Source organism: Ictidomys tridecemlineatus, unplaced genomic scaffold, assembly GCF_052094955.1.
Source record: "Ictidomys tridecemlineatus isolate mIctTri1 unplaced genomic scaffold, mIctTri1.hap1 Scaffold_212, whole genome shotgun sequence".
Taxonomy (NCBI): Eukaryota; Metazoa; Chordata; class Mammalia; order Rodentia; family Sciuridae; genus Ictidomys; species Ictidomys tridecemlineatus.
This window is the reverse complement of record NW_027521824.1, coordinates 248,875-264,174: the sequence shown is the minus strand read 5'-3', so window position 1 is coordinate 264,174 and position 15,300 is coordinate 248,875. Positions and strand designations below refer to the sequence as shown.

General features: G+C 30.7%; 1 long non-coding RNA gene across 1 annotated transcript in view; it reads right to left on the bottom strand.

The window, feature by feature from the left end:
* Positions 1-12,673, bottom strand: part of LOC144373022 (uncharacterized) — a 143,386-nt gene extending 130,713 nt beyond the window's left edge. The window contains exon 1 of the long non-coding RNA XR_013432826.1: positions 12,576-12,673. This is a non-coding gene — a long non-coding RNA (uncharacterized LOC144373022). The remainder of the gene's footprint in view (positions 1-12,575) is intronic.
* Between the last annotated feature and the right edge of the window lie 2,627 nt (positions 12,674-15,300).

Here is a 15,300-nt window from a genome sequence, read left to right as displayed (position 1 = left end):
GGGAATAAGCCATCTGTGACAACTATTAAAATTTTAAAGCTCAAGTTCTAGGCACAGTGACCATATTTCCTAGAGGCAACTTGGAGTAAAATAGCTTGACTTCATAATTAACTCACTGGTATCAGAAAAAATCTGGATGGGAATCAACTATTTCAGTAAAGACACCTGAGTCTTCTCCTTGAATCTTTCCTAGGATAGAAATTGATATGGAAAAATGAAAAGGAATCACAGAATCTATGTTTTCTTTCCACTGCCCTGAAAATTGATCAAATACTTGGATCAGATAAATGTCTAATTAACATTCGGGACTTGTGGATAATGTTTAATTTGTTGTATTTAGGTGAAATTTATTAGTATGGTGCTGCATGCTTGTAATCTCAGCAATTCAGGAGGCTAAGGCAGGAGGATCACAATTTCAAGTCCAGCCTCAGCATCTTAGGAGGACCCTATTTCAAAATAAAGAATAAAAAAAGGGGCTGGGGATTAAGTTCACTGTTAAAATGTCCCTAGGGTCAATTTCCAGTAATACCCCTATAAAAAAAACTTATGATTTAGGTAATAATCTTGTTTTGCTCATTTATTTATTTTGAAAATCTTTCTTTTCATGTTTTCCACGACTTTTTAAATAGTTTGATATGTATTGCCTTCTCAACTATTTTAAATTCCACAAATTTCTCCTATCCCTTCCTTCATTTTTTACATATTAAGCTATTATTAAAATTAAATATAAATTTTGACTAGTATAATATTTCTATAGGTTCCTAAATATGGACTCTGATCTTTTAACTCCTAAATCTATGAAATATACTGTTACTAATATTCAAAAACAAAACTGAAAATATACATGTAACTACTAAATTGAATTTCAGTATCTTTGAACTATATGGCCAGGAAAAATTGTGGGCTTTATAGAGTGCTATAGTTTGGATCTAGAATGATCCCAAAACCCAAGTGTTTATAAATAAAGGATTGGTCCCCAGGCCACAACACTATTAGGAGGTACTGAAATTTTAAGATGTGGGACCTAAGTGATCATCTTCTGGTTATTGGGGGTTTACCCTCAAAGACAATTATGGGACCCCCCCCAGTAATTTCTTTCTCTCTTTTCTTATTCCCTGCCAAAAATAAGTGGGTTTTCCCTAGCACACCCTTTGGCATTTTCCAAATACTGGTTCTTACTCCTGTGTGGACAACAGCATTTGTTACAATTATTGGTTGGAGCCCCCAAAGCAATGGGTAAAACTGGCCATGCATTCAAAACTCCCAAACTGACAGCCAAAATAAACCCTTCTTATTTATAAGACAATAATTTCAGGTATCTTATTATAGTAGCAGAAAGCTAGTACATAGAACCTCTTATAAACTATAGCTAAATCAGAAATATGAGGAATTAATTTGGTAGACCAATAACTGACAGCCATATCATATATAAAATACTCATACAAATTTTTCAAATGGGAACTTCAGAATCCAAATTTGGGCATGAATAAATGATGATAGCTAAATTGGAAGATATTTAGAGTGTAAAGCATTTCAACATCTGTATGCTTATTTCATTGAATTGGCAATTATGGCTAATTGGTTAAATTCTGGATCAAGGTTAAAATTTTAAAATAGTGAAAAGTGTAAGTACATTATCATTTGATCTATAATCAAAGTCTTTTAAGTGTGAAGTCTTTGAGTAAGAAATAGAATAAAACACTTAGATATGTGTTACACATAGTGGCATGCTCTTAAACATTTCTAACATTGACAAGATGTCTCCTTTTGAAGAGCAGAAAGATACTGTGTCTTTAAACAGTTTTAATTTTTAAAAATATCTCATATTTTGAATGTAAGTTACTATAAAAAAATATTTATTAGTTCCTTCAATTACTACATGGGCTTGCAGAGTCCCTGTCCGTAGCTGGGGTACTCAATCAGAGTTCTTTAAGGTTCTGAGAGTCACCCACCTCTGTAAGAGCATAGTGTTATAAGAGATGATTATCTCAGATCCAGATTGGCAAACAGGTGTTGCTCATCTGTCAAATCCAATCAATTCATTGTTGCATCAGTCTAAGCTGTTATATTTGAGAATGACTTTGAGTCTCAGGGTGAATATGGGGATTATCCTCAGATGTCTATGAAGAGGGCAGGAAAAGACATTTTCTTGGTAAATGCAGTGAGCTTTATTTATTTTTTTTTAAAAAAAACTCTTGTTAGTTTCATTTAATTCTACAGCAAAAGCAGTGAAGCTATGGGAATAAATGCAGTTAGCCAAATTCATTTTATGAATAATTTTCATATCATATTTTACCCTTTTTTAAAAACTTTTATATACCTCTCCTGTTCCATTTCTGGTGATTATAATGATTAAATATACCAAAGCGTACAGCATCCCATCATCAGAAAATGTCTCCATTATTGAGAACTGATTTTGCATTTTCCAAATACTGGTTCTTACTCCTGTGTGGACAACAGCATTTGTTACAATCAGTAGTGGATTTTGGTAGTTGCCTGTACAACATTTTTGCTGCTCTGCAACTCATACTGTTTTGCATCCACATATTAAACCCAAAATGATCCCCCTTGCACCAGAGTGACTCTCCTAAATTCATCAGGGTAACCTTAATCTGCTTTCTACAGTGATTGGTTTATGCAAACCAGGCTTTATTCAGTTAACAATATATCCCTGTTCATAAAGACTGGTTCAAAAAATGAAGCCAGAAACCAATTCAGAACACTAAGATGAAAGCTAATTTTTCTGGGGCTTTCTAGAAATTGGCATAGTCGCTGTTTTGAGAAAGTCACCAGAACAAAGGTTCTCACCTGATTTGACAGAATCATGTGCAAATAGAAGCCCACAAATTACTAACAGTATTTTTTTAATATGAAGAAATTCCAATGATAAAATGTTCAATATAGAAGACAGAACTGAGATTAAAACAGATAGTGGGTCTGGCACTGAATTTGATCCACACCTCATAAATGTCTATTCTAGAACTTTCATTTACATTAGTCAATAGAATTTCATTATTTTTATTAAACAAGATTGCTTATGAGTGTTTAACAAAAAGCAAACAAAAACATTCTATCTGATATGTATCTTTTTATCATTAAAGAAAATGTTTGAACTGGATACCATTTTCTTTGCGTTTTTAAAAGTCTGGAATTATTAGGAATCATAACGCTTTTTCTTAAAGACTTAAGAATATAGCTATTATTTGTTATAATTTTATTTTTAAATGCAGAAATTTTACTATTTGAATCTTTATTAAATTACCTTAAGCCACTGTAATTTCAAAATTTAAGCCTTAATTTTTAAAAATGAAATGAACTAATTAATAAGTAAATATAATTACACCAAAATAGTTATCTCTTATGCTTTTTAAAACATAAATTTGCTTGATTTATCCAAATATAATTCTTATTTAGTGGTAAGAATTGTAATTCTATAATAAAATAGTCCTGCTTGGGGGATATATTCATTTCACACTAGAAGATTGCATCAGGGCTCGGGAAATGACTCAATGATAAAGTGCTTGCCTGGCATGCATTAAAAACAAACAAAAAAAAGAACAAAAACCATTGCATCATTCAAATGGTGACATACTATAAGAAATCTGCAATTTGAATATTTTATGTATCACACCAAAAGCAGCAGAATATACAGAACCAAGGGTCGGTAAACAAACAGAAACAATAGTAAGACATTTATTCTTGCCCAAATTTGGATTCTTCCTAGAAAAGAAGAAAGACATAGATACACATAGAAACTGATAGAGATAGAGACTTATAAATATAAACTTTTTCTTAATGTGTGTGTTATGTATGTGTGTGTGTGTCTTAGGGTTTTCCAAGGAAGAATATCAAGAGTGATTTCACTGAAAATATGTACCATTTTTAGTCTATGCTATATAAGTTTGTGTACATTTGTATGTGTTTGCATCTTTTATTATAGCCATACATAGGGATAAGAGGCACTATTCCCAGGATACCTCAGTATCAGTCTCAAGATTAAAATCTACTATAATAATAGACTTCAAGATGGCTCAGATTCTTCTGATATGCTGTGTTATATTCAATGTGCTTTTATTAAGTAGATAGTGTCTGGAGGCTTTAAATAGTTTTGTTATACAGGAGTTTGTTTCAACAACACTTTTTGAAAAGACACTCAACCCGCCTACCTTGGATTAGTTCACTGATTATTCTGCCCTTTGCCTTTGTATTTCTGTAGTACTTTGAGAATAGTATTATCTAAGAATAGTTTGAAAAGATAGTCTCCTCTTCAAAGTGAGGGAAAAATGCAGAACTTAACATAAAAAAACTCACTTTCAACTTCTTAACCGGTTCTTAAAATAAGAATTTATGTTTAGAATATACAAAATTCATTTATCACTAAAAATGTTACTTTATAGAATAAACCTACTTCTTTCCAATTAGATGTGACTGTTTCCTGAAAGATTGTGCCTTTAAAATATTGCACATTATTTTTAGTGATCATATAACTCATATTCTGATTTATATGAATAACATATTAATATTATAATACAAATACATGTGAAAATTAGTTTTTATGTAAATGTATACTCGGTCACAGCCTTCCTACTTGTTCCTAACTTAATATGCAGTACTAGCTCTTTTAATATACTATAGCATTGGGTAAAATATTCACTTTGATAACTAACTTCTGGTTAAAAAGAGAGTCAAATTTTAACAATTTCTTATTATGTGATAATTCACCTTTGAGTAATAAAAACATAAAGAAAAAAAAGAAATGATAGTATAAGGGTATAAGGCATGCCTTTAGAAACTATAATGTTCATGCAGCATAATGAAAAACAATAAACCAAACCTCTCTGGGCAAGAGAAAATAGTCATAACACAGTCTCCAATTTCAATAAATGAAGATATTGAGTTTAATTATACATTTATGAAGAAAATGCACACCTATAATATTTTCTCTTCAAAGCAAAAGGGGTTGGTTTTAATATACCATTATCTCCCTCGAGTATTTCCAACCAACATTTTTTTATTACAACATGCAATCTCTGGATTGAAAGTACATATTTGGGATGTTTTCTGGTTTAGCTCAATGTCATGAAAATATAGAGTGTAGATCTCTATGGAAACATTTTGAATATAGTACCAATAATTTAATATAGCAGGGGAAAATTACAAATTTTTTTAAAACAAAAGCTTTACATCCTCATTTTTTTAGAATAACCTCAAATGTATACATACACAAGATTATAGAATATCCTTGAACTTGCTTTCCTAAACAGAAAATATATTTTCATATTTTATCCAAACAATATATCAACATTAGAGAACTAGGAAATCACTTATATTTGGGCATTTAGATTAGAAACCACAACCAGGTCTTCTAAGCATTTTAAAGTATTATATCAGAAATTATAGTAGTCTAATGAATACAACATGCCTTTGAAACTTAAAAAACTAAATAAAGGATGTGGTCTCTTTTTTTTCTTTGTTTATATAAGGCAACTCAACTCTTTTGCAAAGCTATGATTAAGAGAATTTAAATCACTGTGTATTTTAGTCTGTCTAGTTTACAATTATAAAATCATTAGATTTTCTTAAGTTTTCAGTTAACATGCTCTAAGAATATTAACAATATTGTAGCAACTGGTATAAACATGTTTTCAAAATGATATTTTTTAAAAATAGAAAATTTATCTTTCAAAAGCCACATAATATGTTAACAAATATGATTCCATTAATCAAAATAATTACAGTTTTATAACTCTAAAGGATGATTTATAGCTGAATGCAATTATTATTAGCTGAAATCATTAAAACTTAGAATCATTTAAATGTTTTTCATCACTAAAGACATCACCATTAACCTTTGCTTATATCTTTATTTACATCACTATAAAACTGAGTTTAAATTATATCCAAAAAAAAGAAAATATAAATGTATTATAGGATACAAACTATATAAGGATTACTAACCATAATTTCTAGGCTTTGATCAACACTGCCTTACTCTAAAGTTTAATCTTACTTTAATATTTCTACACATACATAATGAGAAAAAACACTATTCCTACTATATTTTCTTTGTAATATTGTAATACCCAATAGTTCTTTTTGTTGTTGTTAAATAGAGAGTACATTTAGGATTAATGCTATAGATTCCCTGAAAAATAGAGATTTTAAAAAAACAGATTATATGCATGCACTGCAGATTGAATACACTGCCTACTCTTAATATTCAACATTAATTAATGACAACTGTCCTGCAAGGCTATTTATCATGACTAGCAAAATATCTGGAATTCCTGAAATACTAAGGTAAAATTGACCTGAAGCAGTGTGTCTTGCAAACTTACAAGGTGCAAATTGGAGCAGGTGCAAAACTTGCTAATGTTTTCTTGTTACTAAGTTGAACCACTGATACTTGTCACTATTCTATTCTGCTGGGTACATAGATATACTTAAATAACATACAAAGTTATGCACAGCCAGTGCTATCTTTACGTTTTTAAAAAACATTTAGTTTTTAGTTTTAAGTAGATACAATATCTTTATTTTGCATTTATGTGGTGCTGAGGATCAAACTCAGTGCCTCAAGCATGCTAGGTGAGTGCTCTACCCCTGAGCCACAACCCCAGCCCCCCCGCACCCCTGCTATCTTTACTTTTTAAATATTATTACTCCTTGCCACTCCTTTCCACTCAAATATCAGATGTTTACTAATGTATTCTTTTACTTCTGAGAATTTTTATTAGTTCATTATAGTTATACATAATATTGGGGTTTATTTTGACATAATTATATAAGCATGGAATATAATTTACTCCAATTCTGTTCCCTTTACTTCTGTTTCCCTTCCCTCCTCTCTCCTCCTGTTTTCTTTCCTCTACTCTATTGATCTTTCTTCTACTTATTTATAATTTTTTTTAAATTAATGCATTATGAATATATATAAAGGTGAATTTCACTTTGGTATATTCATATATGTACATAGAAATGTTTGGTCAGATTCATTCCACTGATCTCCCATTTGTCATCCCTGCTCCCACCCTTAATACCCCCAAATAATTTGGGGGATACTGAGGATTGAACTCAGGGGCACTTGGCCACTAACCCACATCCCCAGCCCTATTTTTGTATTTTATTTTGAGACAGGGTCTCACTGAGTTGCTTAGCACTTCACTTTTGCCGAGGCTGGCTTTGAACTCAGGATCCTCCTGCCTCAGCCTCCCAAGGCACTGGGATTACAGGCATGTACCACCACACCTGGCCACCCCTAAATACTTTTAGTAAAAGATCATAGTTGGACATTATATAAAGGAAAAGGAAATATGTAATTCTTCTTAAGGAAGTATTATTGAAAGCCTTATACTATTACTGCATATCTAATATTAAAGAAAAACAATGACATTCTTTTCTAAAATAGGGTTAGAAAGACAATAAAAAGTCAAACTAATATTTCTTGAAAAACTTGCAAAAATAATTAGATAATTTGTTGGTTTTCATGATACCACATATATTTTTGCTTCACTGGATGTACCGTTCATATTCAGAGATTTTTACTTATAATATAGAGTATTTGAAGTGCCAAATAAAATGTAATGTCAACCCAATAACATAATAGATGATACCTTTCCTCTGGTACCCCAAATAACCTATATTCACATTTGTTTGTAAAGTCTTCTAAATACAGATAAACTATTTTTTGCTTTGTTTAAATATAAGTTTATGCCCATCATTAATTAGATATCTGTTATGAACAAAATTTTAGGAATAAAGTGCTAATAAAATAAGTTAAATAAAAAATAAATATTAAATACAGGACATTACATCTACTAAAATAGTCTAAGGAATGAATAACAAGCAATGTGAACCTGTTTACTGAATATAGCAATGATCTGAAGGTCAGGCATAAATGAGGAAGAAAACCATAAAAGAAATCCAAATAATTGGCTTAAAAGTTATATGAGTAAAAAGTTGATTGAATGGATGTAGTTTTCAAAATTTTCCCCTTTAAAAATTATTCTTTTTTTGCATATTACAAGTGCCATTTTATCCTAGGACTTTTCCATCTCATTTTGTTCTTCCTCCTCTGCATGATTGTCAGGGTAACATCACCTGCATTGTCAATGATGCTATAAATTTTTTGTAATCTGCTGAGACACAGTAGCTACTGGCATACCTAGACACCCGTCATGAGTTGTGGCTAATGTCACTGAGGAATTGAAACTCTTATTGAAATTCTAATTTAATCAAAATTAATTTTTAGTTTAAATTGATTTGTGAGTAGTGGACACTATATATATTCTACAGTGCATTGTAGGCCAGGATTTCCCAAGGAAACTCATATGTGTCCCGCTACCTCCTGAATACATCTGCCTGGATGTACCATAGCATGTCAAATATCCACATGTCCAATGTCAAAGTCATCACTTTCTCCAAACCAATTCCTGATTTAGTTAATAATTAACTAATAATGTCAACTTGGCTTAAGATAGAACTATTAAAATTACTCTTGACTCCTCACTCTTCTTTGTGTTTCATATATTATGCAACATATTATTTGATTTTAAAATTGTCCCACAAACCTGTCATTTTTTTCTAAAATGCACATCATTATTTTTCACACACTATCACCAACAGCCCAATCTTTAAATCACTCTCAGGGGAAGCTCAATGACATTAAGACAAAGTTTAAAACTACTAAATTTCTCAAATGTCACTTCTCTGGTGAATTCTTCAAATCTTCTAATAGTAATCTCAGGTTCCATCTTCTTCCTTCCATCCTTTCCTCACAGATTACATAAATCATTCTATCCTTAGTCTTTTCTTTCCCCTTCCATATTTTGACCACATTACGATCACCTCCTGTAACGCACTATGAAATAATTTACTTGCCTTACTAATTACCTGGGACCAATTCCTGTGTACTAATTGTTTTGGAATATCAAGTGTTTTTACTCCCTGTGTCATTTACAGTAGACTACTAGAATGCTTAGATAACTAATAGCAGCTTACGAGTGAAATGCTGAAGATTTGAAAACATAGCTAGAAAATTCCTAGGTGTAAAAGGAGAGTGTAAATAAGCCTACTTCAAAACATGAATCCATGTTGGTTTTTATTCAGTTATTGAAAGATTAAGCAGCTAAGATTTATACTGATATTTAATTTCATGTTTGACTTCTGTGATAATTTTAAGAATAAATACTACCTTTAAGGTAATTATAGAGGATAAGAAAAACAGCCTCAACATTGCTGCAGCATGGGTCGCCCTTCAGCAACTGTATATGGACCCATCTGACAGTCACTGGAGCCATGATGGATTACACCTTTTGGTATCAATATTGAGCTTCACACATTACTTTATAAGGTTCCATGCTTTACATCAAAAAGACAAATGCCAAGACAAATTCAAACTTCATAAAAAAAACAACAACAACACTACAGGACATTGAATACCCACCTTCAAGGACTCACAACTCACATACTATATGACATTTATTTAAAAATATTATTTAAATTCAGCACAGCACAAATAATACATTCTTATATGCAGAAATTATTTATATTCACATAAAAGCATATATAATGTAAGAGAAAGTCTAGAATGCAAATTGTTACTCACTTGGAAAGGATACAAGATGATATCACTATCATCACTGATGATACTAAATGCATGTATTTACTATGTTATTTAAACAGATAACTAAGAATATGTGACTTACAATGTTATGTCAAATACAAACTTTTATTGGAAGAAACAAGGAATATATCTCTAATATTTCACTTACTCTAGCTTCTTGAAAATGTTTTAATATTTATTAATATTATACTACTGGTTATTCCTTAGTACTAAATATTAATATTTAGTACTAAATATGTGTCACAATTTTACCAAATATTTCTTATATTTTATATCAGTTTGGCATAATTGATAGACAAGAATTGATCCTAGTGTGTCTTTTAATATAGGTCAAATGTTGTTTTTATCATATTGTGCTATTATGTGGAACAGGAATGTCATAAACATGTGACATGCTGTGAAAACACCAGCATTACCCCTAGTGAAATGAGACATTCTAAAGACTTCAATTCTTCACAAGTCCATTTGGGTCACTTCCTGTATTCTCAGCATTGAATTAATTACTTTAGCTCTCTGTTTTCATACTTTGGAGATAAATACATACATATTTTCACATCTTTGAGAAAAAGCAAGAAAGCATGAATTAGACAGATTTTTGCCTTAAAGTAAAAACAAAACTCAGAAAATGCAGGTAACAATCTATTTAAAGATTTTAGCCCTAGAATTTTTTAATGTTAATAATGGTACTGAATCACACACATGCAACATTTCTAGAGAAAACACAATAAATAGTGTCTTCTGACTTCAGAGACTGCAAGTGAGGAAGAACACTGGGAGTATATGACTTATTGGTGTAAAAAATAACATTGTACTAAATGAGATGGCAATTTGGTAGCTAAAACAGAACTAAAATCTAAGCTCCATATTTTCTCATCATGTATTTTGTTCAGTTATTCTATACTTAATAGGTGCTTTTATTTTGTTGTTTTTCCAAAAAATTCACATTGAAATAAATTCAGACACTATTAAACAGTTCTTTGTACAGGTCCTCAGTTCTGTTATTTGTAAAATGATTACACTGTAAAGATCCTCTTCTTCCCTTTGTCCATGTCTACAATATCAATGAAAGTATCCACTATAATTGGGAAGAGAAAATTAAATCTGGATCATACATGTGGTCATAAAAAAAATTCCTAGAACTCTTGTTTCTGCCTTTAAATGGGTTCTATTTTTTTTCACAGACATGGATTTTTCACAATATTCATTGGTTTAATGAAATATCCATTTACACATCAAATATTTTTGAAAATATATAAAAACATTTATACCTTCTCTTTTAATAATCTCTTATCTTCTGTCTAGTTCACATTAAATACTGACCTCTTAAAAATGTCAAGGCTCCCCTTCTCCCTTCCTATTTCTCAACATGCCTATTTCTCAACATGTTCTCAGCACTGTTCTTAAATACAGCTAAGATCTGAGAATTAGCATGTGTGTGTATACCTTTATAATAAAAGAGCCAACGGTTTCTTTGCTAAAAATACTCTCATCTCATTATATATCTGATGTTAATATGGTCTCAAATCACCCCTACCACCAAAATCCTTGATATTTCTGATCATCAGAAAAACAAGAAAAATGGAGAAAATATCATTATTCCATTACCTTTAAATCTTCAAATTATTTGCTTAAAAATAAGTAAAAAACCTATATTCTAAGTAGCCGGAATATCTGAAAATATACATTCATTTTTCATAAAGTATATGCATATGTTCACCCAAATATATGTATATATTGATTCAAATATATATACATATTTATATTTATTTATACTTGTGTGAAATAATATGTAGGTATATACACACACATATATAATCAGTAAGTTTTAAGATTGTGGATACTAAGGAAGTAGTTAAATTCATTTCTATTCTTCTTATATCCAAATAATAATACAAAATCAAATGATGGAGATATTAAAAAGTAAAATATGGAACTGGGATAGACTAGAAATAAAACTATGATAAACATTTAGCTAAGATCCAGATATTTCAAGCTTAGAACAATTTTAAATAAAATATAACTCACACTTCTCTTATTTTAAAGGTTTAGAAATAAAATAAATTCTAGCTCTTAAATGTCAGAGATGACCTTAGACTCCTGTTTCTCTCCTGAGCTCACTCCATCACCAAAGCTTGGTTCATTTTGCCACACTTCCTTTTTTTGAAGGAGAAAAAAAAAACCTTGTAAAATTTCACTAAGATTTAAAGATGATTAAATCTTTCAAGTAAGCACATATAAATATGGATTATTCTTAAAGTACTGAAATGCCAATATCCTTTATAAAATCTATCCCAAAAGGCAGGTTTTGACAGTTCAGATAAATAATTGGCAAATGTAAAAATGTGTATGATGTCATGTGATGCCAGAAACATTAAATTTATTTATTTCACACTGTAAAACTTAATTTTCTTCACAATAAACTTATGATTAAGGAAATGCACTAAAGATATAAATACACCTACCATAGAGTAAAAACAAGTTTTATTTTTAAAGCAGACTAACCTCTTCCTTCAAAAAAAGAATCACTTCTTACTATAACCAGTAAGTACCACAAAGAAATATCTTGAATATTGAAAGCAACTTTGGACAGAGAAATTCAAAGACCCATTTTGCATTGATGTAAATGTCTAAAGTGATGAAGAGCATTAGGAATATAACACAAACCTATCTTCAGATTATAAAGGAAAAGTTAATTGTTATATTAAGGACATATTTTAGTATAAAATACCAGTTATAGATTTGTATGACCTTGAATGAATTTTTTTTGGATATTTGCTTATTAATTTTACTCCTTAGAAAAACAATATGATACATTAAAATTCTTTCTAGCATGCTTTACAAATTATTTCTCACGATTATTTTTCTTTCTTGCATCTGCCAACATAAACAATAAGTCACAAAAAAACCTTTCCAATTCCATTTATGAGTTCAGGATGGACTCTTCCCCTACCTTGCTTATGGTTTCATGAAGGTTGAAAAAAGGATCCATTTCTTCAATTTTTGTTGCATGTTTAGGAAAAACGGCCTCAGAGAGAAAACTTGGACCCTGTGGCAAATCAAAAAGGAAACATTTAAAACTCACCATTGATTTTGTTTTTCAAGTGCTTATTGGATTTTCTTTAAAGATTCAAAGTGACTCTAAATTGCTTTAAGGTTCCTGTTCATTGTTGAACTTCATTGTACTGATCTAATTATCCATCACTGAATATTTGTAAATTAAAATGAGTAGAATTCTATAAACCTTGACATTGTTTGTATTTACAAAATAATGTTTTCTTAGCAAGAGAGATTAATCTTAACATCTGTCACCCCTTTCCCCTGAAATGCAGATATTTATGTATCTGCTTTGATTACAAAAGACCTATTTGAAATTCTGTTTTAAATTTAGAATTTTCTGTTTTAAGACAGGTGGAACAGAATAGTTTTGACAAATATGATCACCTATAATATCTTAGACAAAGTGTATATAGTATTTCAAATATTTTCAAATTAACTTCAAAATAATAGGAAGATGAATTTGGGGTAGAAATCCCATATGGTTATTTGTGCTGCCATTAAAATGGTAACACTTAGTGTTAGAAGTTTAGTGTTAAGATGATTGAAATGAATCAGACAAACTCTAATTCATTTTGTGGTTACATGTGTAACCAGGTTTTAGGAAGCAAAAATATATGTAATGATGATGATATTACTACCCAAATCAATGCTATTAGACATATCAACAAAATCATCATCCTATAAAATTATTATTATTTACAGTAATAGCTTTTACTTGAAAACCTGAAGGAACTAGATTATTTGGCTAGAAAATAGAATACATGGGACTTGATAAATTAAGCTAGATAGACAAACAGATTTAGAGACCAATGAATTAATAATCTTTCTGGAGACAATCATGGAGGAGAAAGATTCAAAGCAATCTACAACAACAGTTACAGCAGAGTTACAAATTTAGGCTAAATTTTATTATTCATGGAGCTTTCCAGCAGCAGAACAGATTACTTTGGGTTATACCAATCAATGGTGGGAAGTTAGGATTATGTAATTGAAGTTAATATAGATGAGGACTGAAATCAACTGAATCCCAAGTTCTTATGTATTAATCAATTCTGTGACAAGATATATGCTTTAGTCCCTATTTACAAAAACACTGAAATCAGGCAAAATTAATCTGACTGGTCCAACATATTCCCAATTTTAAATAAGACCATGAATCAACCAATGGTGTTAGTACCTATCAGGATTAACAGTTTGTTTAACAAAAACATGTTTCATGTTCCTCTTTTCATTTGCCCACTAATCTAAAAACTGTCAGAACATCTGCTCAGTCCCAACCAGTACTCCACTTTGTAAAGACTTACCATAAAATTCATATGATCCATGCCTAAAATTTAATAAATAATCTTTCCTAATTTCCTCATTCAGAAAGCATGCTAAGACACAGTATTATGGGTTGAATTGAATCCATTAAAAATGTACATTTTAAAGTCCGACTAAGAACATGACCACACTTAGAAAATAGCTCACTGCAGATGTAACTGTAACCTGTTAAGTTACAGTAGGTCATATAAAAATGGTAATTGTCCCTGATGCAATATGACTATTGTCTTTTTAAAAAATAGATATTTGGGGGCAGAATTACACACAGAGAGAATGTAATGTGTACATGAAGTCAGAGACTGGGATCATGTATCTACATGTCAAGGAATACCAAAGGTGTTGCAAGAAAACTCACAAAATCCATGCAGGAGGCAGGGGAACTGGTTCTCTCTCACATCTCTTAGAAGGAATCAACCCTGACAACAGCCACAACAGTAGACAATGAATTTCTATTAATTTACCCTGTTTGTGGGATTTTGTTACAGTAGACCTATCAAACTACCACGTCACATTCATTCTTCAATAAGCGATAGGCCTAATAAACTTAATTTTGCTTATCAACATATTTTTAGAGATATTCTGGGTAGTCAACCTAAACGTTGGATAAAAGTTTAATTTTTCTACTTCATTAGTTTGGTGTCTTATTCTCTAAAGGATAAGTTACCTCATATAAGAAACATGGAAAATATTATATAGTTCAGAAATATGTAAGTTCTTGGGTGCCTGGCCCATGGAAACACCACATTTGTGGCATTGTTGATGTGCTAAAACCCATAGACACCACAATAAGGAAAGGGAGGTGGAGATTGATGGCAATATGAGCATTACTAGCTTGTCAAGGACATTATACAGAGGATTTCTTATTATGGTAGGATGGTTGAATTAGAGGGAATCCATGATCTTATGAGGGACAGTAAGCAACTCGCGTTTAATTATATTTATTTTCTAAATGGAGATCATTTTGAAACTAGATTAGTGTATGCATAACATGGATAATCTGTTGCATTCATTTTCACTTTATAATTCATCTTTGATATCTTTAAAAGTTTGCCACACAAATAGTTTTAAATGAACTTCTTGAAGTGTTTTTATCTTATTAGCTTACTTAAAAAATAACACTTCATAAATATTACATAGGTAAAATATCAGCCAGCCTCAAATTGAATGATCCCATAAAGATGTACGCTGGGAATTATAATTACCGCCATTTTTATTGAACTTTCAATTATTCAGTGGCAAACCCTATTAATTTAAATTATAAATATGGTTCTTATTCTCTAATGCAGTTCCTTTAT